The sequence below is a fragment of the Pogoniulus pusillus genome, chromosome 1 (genome assembly GCF_015220805.1).
Source record: "Pogoniulus pusillus isolate bPogPus1 chromosome 1, bPogPus1.pri, whole genome shotgun sequence".
Classification (NCBI taxonomy): domain Eukaryota; kingdom Metazoa; phylum Chordata; class Aves; order Piciformes; family Lybiidae; genus Pogoniulus; species Pogoniulus pusillus.
The window spans coordinates 27419240-27429016 of record NC_087264.1 but is presented as its reverse complement, the minus strand read 5'-3'; the positions used below and the strand labels follow the sequence as shown (position 1 = coordinate 27429016).

General features: G+C 46.9%; 1 long non-coding RNA gene across 1 annotated transcript; it reads right to left on the bottom strand.

Annotated features, from left to right (window-relative positions):
* Positions 1–3996: 3996 nt before the first annotated feature.
* LOC135180680 (uncharacterized) lies at positions 3997–9308 on the bottom strand. Its single transcript, XR_010304535.1, has 3 exons — positions 9203–9308; positions 4296–4380; positions 3997–4172 (listed from the first exon to the last, which is right to left on the bottom strand). It is a non-coding gene; the product is annotated as an uncharacterized LOC135180680 (long non-coding RNA).
* Between the last annotated feature and the right edge of the window lie 469 nt (positions 9309–9777).

Genomic DNA, 9777 nt, shown 5'->3' with positions numbered 1-9777 from the left:
TCCCCTGGCACAGCTTGAGACTGTGTCTCCTTGTTCTATTGCTGGTTGCCTGGGAGAAGAGATCAATCCCCACCTGGCTCCAGCCTCCCTTCAGGTAGTTGTAGACAGCAGTGAGGTCACCCCTGAGCCTCTTCTTCTTTAGGCTAAACAACCCCAGCTCCCTCAGCCTCTCCTCTTACTTTACATGTCTAGGTTTGGGGCAAATGCCAACCTTCTTATCTCTGGATGGCCTGTACATGCTCTGGACCCTTGCTGTGCCACTGCACTCCAGAGATGCTTGTGGGAGACTGGAAGCTGGTGCAGCTGCTGTGTTGGCAAAGATGGGAACTTTCCTGGGGCTCCTTGCAGCATCTTATCAGAAGTCATGGACCCCTTCTCCACAGTGCTTTTGCTGGTGCTCTTCAGGGTCTTCTTTAGACAAAACTGTTGATATTTTTTTGCTGAGAAGTAAGAAGGGATTTGGAGAAAGCTAGGCACTGAAGCTGTTACCCTCTTGAACTTGGCTTACAAATTTTAGCTTTCTGGCTGTAGAGAGCCACAGAGAAATCGTCAAGTCCTTTTAGTGCAACCCAAGTTTACATAGTAGCCATGACTCAATCGTTTGCTGGCATTATTTTCCAATTAGGTGATGGGACAAAGGAGAGATGTTCCTCCGACCTGCACTCCAGCTTTTGTTGTTCACTGCAATATTCTGTTCCCACGTCTTGTATGTTCCTGTTTGTGGCTTTCCAAAAATGGGTAGGATGGACAGGGCATTCAGAGATAAAGCAAAGTTATCTACTGGAGCTGAGTTTTGTACTGGCTGAGGAGAACAATTCTTTTTACCCTGCATCCTGGGCATTGCATTGCAGAGGGGACTGATTGGCTTAAATGGGCACACCAGAAACAGATTAATTTCACTTGAATGGTGCAAACACTTTCATGCCTGGAGAATGCTACAGAGCTAATGGGCTAGCCAGATGCAGAAGAGAGAAACATCTTTCTGACACCATGTGGAACTACTTATTTGCAGTTTGACCCATTGGCACTTAAAACTGATACAAAACTTTCTGGTGTCCTAGAGGTGACATCCTTTGGGATGAAATAATTTAAGTCTGGTCTCCAGTGATTCAGACACTGAGCAAGGAAAGCAAAGTTTTCCTTTATCAGGATGAAGTAATGCAGCTGAAGAGATGGAGGAATGCATCTACTGGAAAGTCAAGGGAGTTGTGCTGTGATGTACTATTAGCACAACTGCTACTGGTCCAATTAGCTACTAACATCATCACTGGATGCTAATAGAGATTCCTGTCCACATAATCTAAACCTGTCCAAAGAGCTGCTGAGCCTGCTTTCCAGCCTTGCCTGGAGCTGCATCCATCCTGACTTGGGCAGCTAAACCAGCTTTGTCATCTTCTTGCTGTTATGGTCCCTATAGGTATGTTGTCAGGACTGTGATATTTAACAGTTTTACCTTCTCTGAGGGGGAGCACATACAACTTAGTAAGGAAGAACAAAGCCCTATATGGAAAAGAGTTTGGAGAAGGCATGCCCCAAAACTTTGCTGTTCCTGTTCCCTCCTTATGTCGTCAGAGTTCTCCAAGCAGAGGGTAGAGAACAGTTGCATTTTCCCCCTCTAGAAATATTGATGAAGATCACAAGGAAAGGAACTAGGCACCTAGTGAGAAAATGATGATTCAACCTCCAAAAGGATGGTCCCCTCCAGCAGTTCTGCAGGTTCTTTTCTGCATATGATTTGCTTCTTGGGACATTTAAAGGCTGCCAGATCCAGACTGCTGCGAGTGTGCTGGTTTGCAGCTTGGGAAAGCACTCTCCTAAGAGCCCTGGAGGGAGGCTTCCCAGCGGAGTGCTGCCAGCTTTGTGCCTGCTGGAGGAGGGTCCCAGTGGGGTATCACATATTCAAACGGCAGTGCTGGACCACAGGCTGAGACTGAGGACAGGCAGCAGGAGCCTGGCAGAGTAAACTGTCTTTTGGAGGCAGCCTGTGAGGACAGCAGACAGCAGATAAAGGCTGCCCCCAGGAAGGCTGGTGTCTATCAGAGGAGTCTATTTCTTTAATGTGGAGTCTGGCAGCCACAGGATCCAGTGAAGCATGGTCACACTCTACAGACTGTAGGCTGTCAAACTTTATGGGACATCAGTAGATGATCCATAGAAACACAGAATACTTTAGGTTGGAAGGGACCTTTAAAGGTCATCTAGTCTCACCCACCCTGCAGTGAGCAGGGATATCTTGAACTGGATCTACCATCTACCCATCATATTTTTCTTGAGACCCTCATGAATTTTACTACAGTTGTTTGATTTTACTAGCAACAGAGATGCTGCTTCCAGGGACAGAGTGAAATTTTCAGCCGAACCAAACTGGTTCTCCCCCACCAAGCAAGTGGACAAGCTGATGGTAACAATGGATGCAGGATCAGGCTCTAGTGTGGGAGTGGGACAGACTGTGCCTGAATTGGGGTGGGAAATTGCTCGTGTCCCTCACAGCAGCTTGCCCACATGGTTACCTGCACCAGAGACACTGCTGCTCCACCACAGAATCTTCATCCTTCTTAGCACTGTTTTTAAGGCTGAGGAGCATTTACAGTGGGTACTACACACTCACTTTACATTTGGTCTACATGATTAAACAAGCTCAGCAAATCACTAAAACAGATGTATTAAACTGATGTGCATCACTCAGATGCCCTATAACATTAGGGTAATGTTGTCTTCTGAGACTGTGTGGGAAGGGATTACTTTGGCTGTAGAGAAGAGTGTTACTGTGCAATAACCTCAGCAGTGTCTTCTTCTGTCTAACAAACCCCATCCCGTTTCTTTCCTTGGGTGCTCTGGTCAAATTGGTGTCTGAACCACATTTTCTTTGGTCAGTGCTGTCACACTAAGCCATGCTAACAGCAGCTAAGCTGTTGCACTCATGAGCCCTTAGCCCAGAAAGGATGGGATGTAGGGGAGGGAGCACCTCTTGCAGTTCCAGCATGGTGGAAAGGAGATGGCAGGTTGCTCATCCATAAATGTCACAGCTGGGGCAATCTGTGTAACCGCAGTCCTGACCAAGGGTTAGGATCCAGGAAAGCTTCCATGCACTGGCTTCCCAGGGTTAGCCCCTCAGGGAATATTTCACAAGAGTGCTGTTAGTGAGACATTCCTGGTCTCTTTGGGCCCACCTGGGAATTCATGACTGTCAGCACAGACAGATGGATGCACATCCTCGTCAGGGTGCACTGGGGACAGAGGTGTGTGAATCGCAGGCAGCAGGGGGTAGGGCAGTCCTAATGAGGGAAGACCTCATTGCTCTCTACAACTACATAAAAGGAGATTGTAGTGAGGTGGAGGTTGGTCTGTTCTCTCTAGTATGACGTGACAGGACCAGAGGGAGTGGCTTGAAATTGTGCCACGGGAGATTTAGATTCAGTATTAGGAAGATTTACTGAAAATTGGAAGAGGCATTGAAACAGGCTGCCCAGGGAGGTGGCAGAGGTGTTGAAGAAGCATGTGGGCATGGCACTTTGGGATGTGGTTTAATGGCCATGGTGGTGTTAGGGTGATGGTTTGATGCGATGATCTTAGAGGTCTTTCCCAACTGAAACAATTCTATGATTCTACGATTCTGATTTCTGTTGGGGACCTCAGAAACTTCTGAAACACAGGAGTTCACATGGGGTGAAGAGCATCATTCTTAATGGCTATTTTTCCCAGAGAAAAGCACAGCACAGTGTAGTAGATGTGGAGCTGTGAAAGGCTGGCAAGAGAGCTTATCTGCAGAGTGGAGGAGTTCTGCTGAGGCGGATGTATTGCTGTCATTCCATGTCAGCTGATACAGGCACCTCAGCCATGGGAACACCTCTTTGTGCTGCCATTATCTTTGAGTCCCTGAAACCATTTGCATGACTGAGCTGCTGCAGAGACCTTTTGTCATCCTGGCTGATTGCTGACAACAATAACACGTAAACAAATACCTTTCCTGTAAATCAGCATTTAATTAATTCAGTGGAAGGAGTTCAGGGAGATGTAGCCTGGAAACAAGACTTCTTAGGAAGGTTTCTGAGGCTTCTTGTCCTGACCACGTCTGGTTCTGCAGGCAGCATGCTGAGCCCACTGGGAAGAGTGTGATGGTCATTCACTGAGCACTAGCATCTCCCAGAAGATCCTGGCAGAGGGATCCAGCCCTGCCCACGTAATGCAAGAACTGCTCAACCACAAGATACTCAGAGGAAAGCACCCCAGAAATGGGCAATTTGTTTGGAGTATGCTTTGGAGTATGCACCATTGGGTGCCAGAAGTCTTCTTACCTTGTAGTCACAGGGTTTGTGATGGCTGACACAGATGTCTGTCTCCAGAGTGCTGTCTGTCTTTGGCACAGAGAGTTGAGGGTATCTAGATACAGAAAGGAGTTTTACTGTAGATGTTAGTACCAGCATCTCATGAAGCTCTGGCTGAGTTCTGCACTCACTTTGCCCTGATTTCCCATTCTGGTCTGCTCTGGTTGTATATTTGCATTGTCTCCACCCTGGGGCTGTGCAGGATGGTGCCATGGCACCACCTACCCCTTCCTCACTTATGATGAAGGTGGAGGTCAACTGTCACCCACACAGGAGTTGATTTTTAGACTCAAGGAGTTTCTGTCTTGGGATGGATATGGACACAGATATACCACCTTTCACTGAAGAGGACTCTCTCCTTTGCACTGCCTCTGACCCCAAGAACAAGGGCAACAGAAGTTGCTTGAACATGTAGAGCCTATAATTTTTCTGTGGAGGACACACTGCAGTGCCTTTGTGCAGTGCCTTCATTCATCACCACTTATTTCCAGACTAACCAAATTCTACATGCCAATACAACTTACCTTTCTCTGCGTTCCTCCCGTGCTCTGACATGAAGAAACAAGACAGAGTTGTCATTTCAAGTGTTATTTCCAAACTGCTGCATTTTCTTTTCAGAGGCCCTCAGCAGAAGCAGGGAATAGCTTTCTGTACATGTCAGCATGAACTAGAATGCTTCCTAGCTTGACCTGCTTCCAGCAGAGTAAACACAGATGCCTGAAATGTGAGTTAAAATTTGTGTTCTGCACATGTAAATAATCTCCTAACTATGGTAGTAAAATAACACAGCTGTGTCTTCTATAGAACTGAAGGAGTCAGATTCTTGTGAGTAGATAGCCTGGTTTAAGTGTCTCTTTCTCTAGTCTTTGGCTTTCCTGGAAGCTGTTTCTTCACTATGGTAGATCAAGGCAGCCATCACATCTTGGTTTAGGGGTGTAACAATGTGCTGCTCTGCAGTGCTTTCCCTGGGAGGTGTTGGCCGCTGCCCTGTGCTGTAGCTCAGGGCTAGTGTCTTCCAGCCTCTGAGTACATCCACGTGGCCCTACACTAGCAGATGTTGTGGACTCTCAACTTCACATTTTGCCTGACAGCTCCTGAGCTGGATGCAGCTGCATCCATGGTGTCCTGTGCCCAACTTCCTGTCAATTCAGACTAGGGTTCACTGCAGAACCCTTTTGCTTCAGGCAGCAAAAGCTGCAACAGAGGCTCCACAGCAGTGATAAAGTGGTCCCTTCCCTATGATGGCAAACCTTTCTGGCTTGGGTTTAGCTCAACCGCCTTCAGATGGGCTGTTTCAGAGACTCTTGGCAGCGTTCAAGAGCAAAACAATGTTCATATAACAGCTGGGGTCGAGGGAAAGGACTTCTCTGGGTAGTGTCTCAGGGGCAGGAGTGCTACTGGGCCTCAGCACTGCCTTACGCTGCTGCCCTAAAGATCCTCTGCCATGAAGGAGGAAGAGGAATGAGTTTCAGAGCTGGCAGTTTTTCAGTGCCAACCCCCTCAGCCCAGCCAGGGCACTGCATTACTTGCCTCTTATCTTTCTGTTGATCTCATTTTATATTTTTTATGGTTAGGAAAAGGAAAATAAACCCTAAAAGCTACAGAACACTCTGAACACAATATCCAGACAAAGATATTCCTTTCTGGCTGACGTAAATGCGGCTTCTGGTGTTAGTTATAGACAGGCTCTGATCTTTAGTTATAGCTATGCTCTGATCTTCCTCCATGTCATCTCCTCACGCTATCTGCAATACATTCTGGGTTACACCACTGTGAATAAGAGATGCAGTTCAATGATCTGTTTCTAGGAAAGGTTTGGCCTGAATACCATTTCCTTTTTATTTTTTTCTAGCAACTCCTGGCTGTGGTGGAATTGCAGTGAGTTGGTGCTCAACTGCAAAGAGAAGGAGCTCTTTGCTTAGAGTCACATCTGCCAAAACATAACTTACTAAATGGTCCCTGAGTTTCAGCATGACAGGGGAAATTCCCCCAAGTTTCCTTTACTACACTACTACAGAAGGCAGTCTCACAGATTTTCACAGTTTTGGAGAAGCCTGCAGGAAAAGAATGTACGAGGGAGGAGAGAACTCACGAGATTTCAGAGGATTTCTTCTTTACTTGCTCCTTGCAGGACTCCTGGGTTTTCCCTTGCAGTGCTGTGAGGTCAAGTTGTGATGCTCTCCCAGTTTTTTAGTCTTTCTCAGTGACTCTCTTTGGACTGGGTGTGTTGAACCTGCAAGCTGCAGCCAATATAGACCACATGGATCCAAAAGGGATAAGCTCAAGCTCTAGGGGTGTGTGCACCAGCCTGGGTTGGGGAGCAAACAGAAATGTCCCATCCCAGTAGTTTACATGATTCTTCTGCCAAGCTGTCTGCAGGACTTGTCACATGTCTATCTGCTGCTTCCACAGTCCTACCTGGCACTACAGGTTGAACTGGGCTCCACAGCAGCACTGCTTAGGATCCTGCTACAAATGTCTTCCTGCGCCTAGTTTGTGAAGAATCTGGGTTACTTCTCTTCCCTCCAGCTTCCTAACCTGGCTCCTTGGCAGCCTCATCAGGTAGCTGCAAGGCAGCAAAGGAGCCAGTGTTCTGTCCCCACAGGCTTCTCGATGAGACACATCTGTTGGCATCACATAGACCACACAAAGGTAACACAGTGGCAGGCAAGTGTCCTTTTCAACGTGGAGCTGGTGGTCAGAGCCTTCTCACAAATCTCATACAAGAATTCCCAGCCTGAGGGTAGGTGGAACACTCAGCATGAAGAAGCTGCTTTCTGTTCTCTTAGATTTGGCTCCCTAGCTTTAGGTAAGAAGATTTTTGTTACAGAGAGCCTGCCAGTGCTTTACCATAGCTAATGACCTATTTAGAGGAGAAAGGAGTTGTGCTCCCATCACATGTGCTTTTGAGCAGGAGAAATACTTTCTGCAGCATCACAGCAATCCTGCCAACCTGGGACCACAGAATCATGAATAGTTTAGCTTGGAAAAGATCACTGAGTCCAGCCCAACACTGCCTGGTCTACCACTAAACCATGTCCTTCAGCACCACTTTCTACATCTCTTTTAAATACTTCCAGGGATGGTGACTCAACCACTTCCCTGGGCAGCCTGTTCCAGTGCTTGACAATCCCTTCAGTGCAGACATTTTTCTTGACAATAAGAATATTCCTTTTTGTACTCAAAACTACTATGCCTCTCCAGCTATTGGACTTGCCTTTCCTGTGCTCTCCACCTGTTTAGCTGGCTCCTGTGCTTCAGGAAGTCTCTCTTCACCTCTGTTGGCAGGAAGACCAGTTGTGTCTACCAGTATTTTTCAGAGTCCTATCTCAGAAGTAGAAGTCTTCATCTTAGTTCAGCCATGAGCCTTTTGTTTTGATTTGATGAAAAGTTACGTTTTCCAAAGAGTAGGGGGTTGGTGCACATACTTGGCAGGAGGGAAGTTCCTTTTCCTTCCCTTTCCCCCCTTTCCTCCTTGAGATGAATTTTTTTTTTTAGTATCTCTCAAAAATGGCTTTTTGTTTACTCACAGTTTTTACCACATCCCTTCTTTCTTCTGTTGCAACTCAGCTTTCTGTTTCACAAGTCTTCAATGCTGGGATTTCCTAAAATATCTGAGCAGAATCTCTGAGGGACACAGGCAGGGAAAATTTGATCCCCTTAATACACCACAGACCAAACACAGAGAGCATCCTTTGCAATAACGAATGAACAGTAATGGCTTCTTTAAAATGAAAAGCCAAAATATAGGTTTTCACCTCATGGTAGATAGATCTTTAAGGTCAAGACAGTGTTTTTCTGCCCTGGATTTTAGAGGTGCTAGAGTAGGTCCAGAGGAGAGCAATGAAGCTGGTGAAGGGCCTAGAGAATAAATCTTAGGAGGAGCAGCTGAGGGATCTGGGGCTGGTTAGTTTGGAGAAGAGGAGGATGAGGGAAGACCTCATTGCTGTCTAGCTGAAAGGACATTGTGATGAGACTAGTGCTGGTCTCTTCTCAGCTGAGAGAGTTGGAGACAGAACAAAGGGGAATGGCCTCAAGCTGACAGTGGGTGGGTTTAGAATAGATATTAGGAAAAAGTTTTTCATGGAGAGAGTGGTCAGGCACTGGAATGAGCTGCCCAGGGAGGTTGTTGAGTCACCACCCTGGATGTGTGTAAGGGTCGTTTGGATGTGGTGCTTAGGGATATGGTTTAAGGTGAACCTTATAGAGTAGAGTTATAGGTTGGACTTGGTGATCCTGAGGGGCTTTTCCAACTTGGATGTTTCTCTGATTCTGTGATTCTGTGGGTGCTTCCAGCTCCCTGAAGCCAACTGAGTTGCTATGCATTTCCCAGGAGCCCTTGGCTGGGAACAGAGACTGTGGTGGTAGCAGCAGGCAAAACCTTGAATGTACACAGTCCCTTCCCTGCCCGAGGCAAGAGGAGACACAGGCTCCCATCACTAGGGGTCACAGCCTCTCACCAGCACTTTGTCACTGCAGGAAGAAACAAAAGAGGAGAACAGGGTTCCCTGCTGGGGAGCTGTATCTGAACTCTGCTGCTCTTGGTAGTGGAGCTCATAGTGTTAAAGAGGAGAGCATGTACTTGAAGCCTGCGGGTTTGTTTTAGTTTGGCTCATTAATCTAAGTGAAGCATTGCTGGCCTCGGCCACTGCCAGGATTAAGTAGGGCAGCAAAACAAGCGGAAGCCTGAATAGCTGCCCAGGTTATCAGCACCTCCCTTCCACCAGCAAACACCTTGGTACTGGTCAATCAGTGGGGACCCTAACCCCTTCTCCATTGTCTGACTGCTTTCTTCCTGAAATTCCTCTTCAGGCCTTTATTGTTGGGAATACTGATCAGAGAGACATGGAACACACAGAATGAGGATATATCCTTACCTGTGCTGTCAGCCAGAACTGAGGACAGACAGGATGGCTTCTCAGTTCATCCTGATGGTTCACTTTTTCACTCTTAAGTAGAGGGTTGCCAGTGCATCATGACCAGAGTAGCACTAAGTGTAGAAGCAGGTGCTTTTTGGAATCTCTGGAAGGGTACTCCTGATTGATATCACCCTGGAGGTCTTGTTTCCTTATCAATGCTCACAAGCTTTCCTTCTGTCAAACTTATCTTTTTATCTACTGAGAGGTGATTTTCAGAGTGCTTGCTTCTTCTGGCTGGCTTAATTCTACTGGGTCCATTTGCAGCTGAAGTTCAGACCCTGGAAGGACAACGTGCTTTGAAATCAGTGAACCTCTACTTCTCTTCAAGACCTGGAGAAATGTCTCAGAATTAAGTGTGTTAGTACCAGCAGGGTTACAGCAAGGCAGAATAGACCTGAACAATGGGGACTTGGGCTGTGCAATGACCAGGAATAATATCTGCTGACCTTCAGGGTGCAGTTTCCCATTTAGGCTTAATCTGATCTGACCATGGGCTGCTGGTGAAAGGGTGGTCCTTCTCTCCCTGCCAGCTC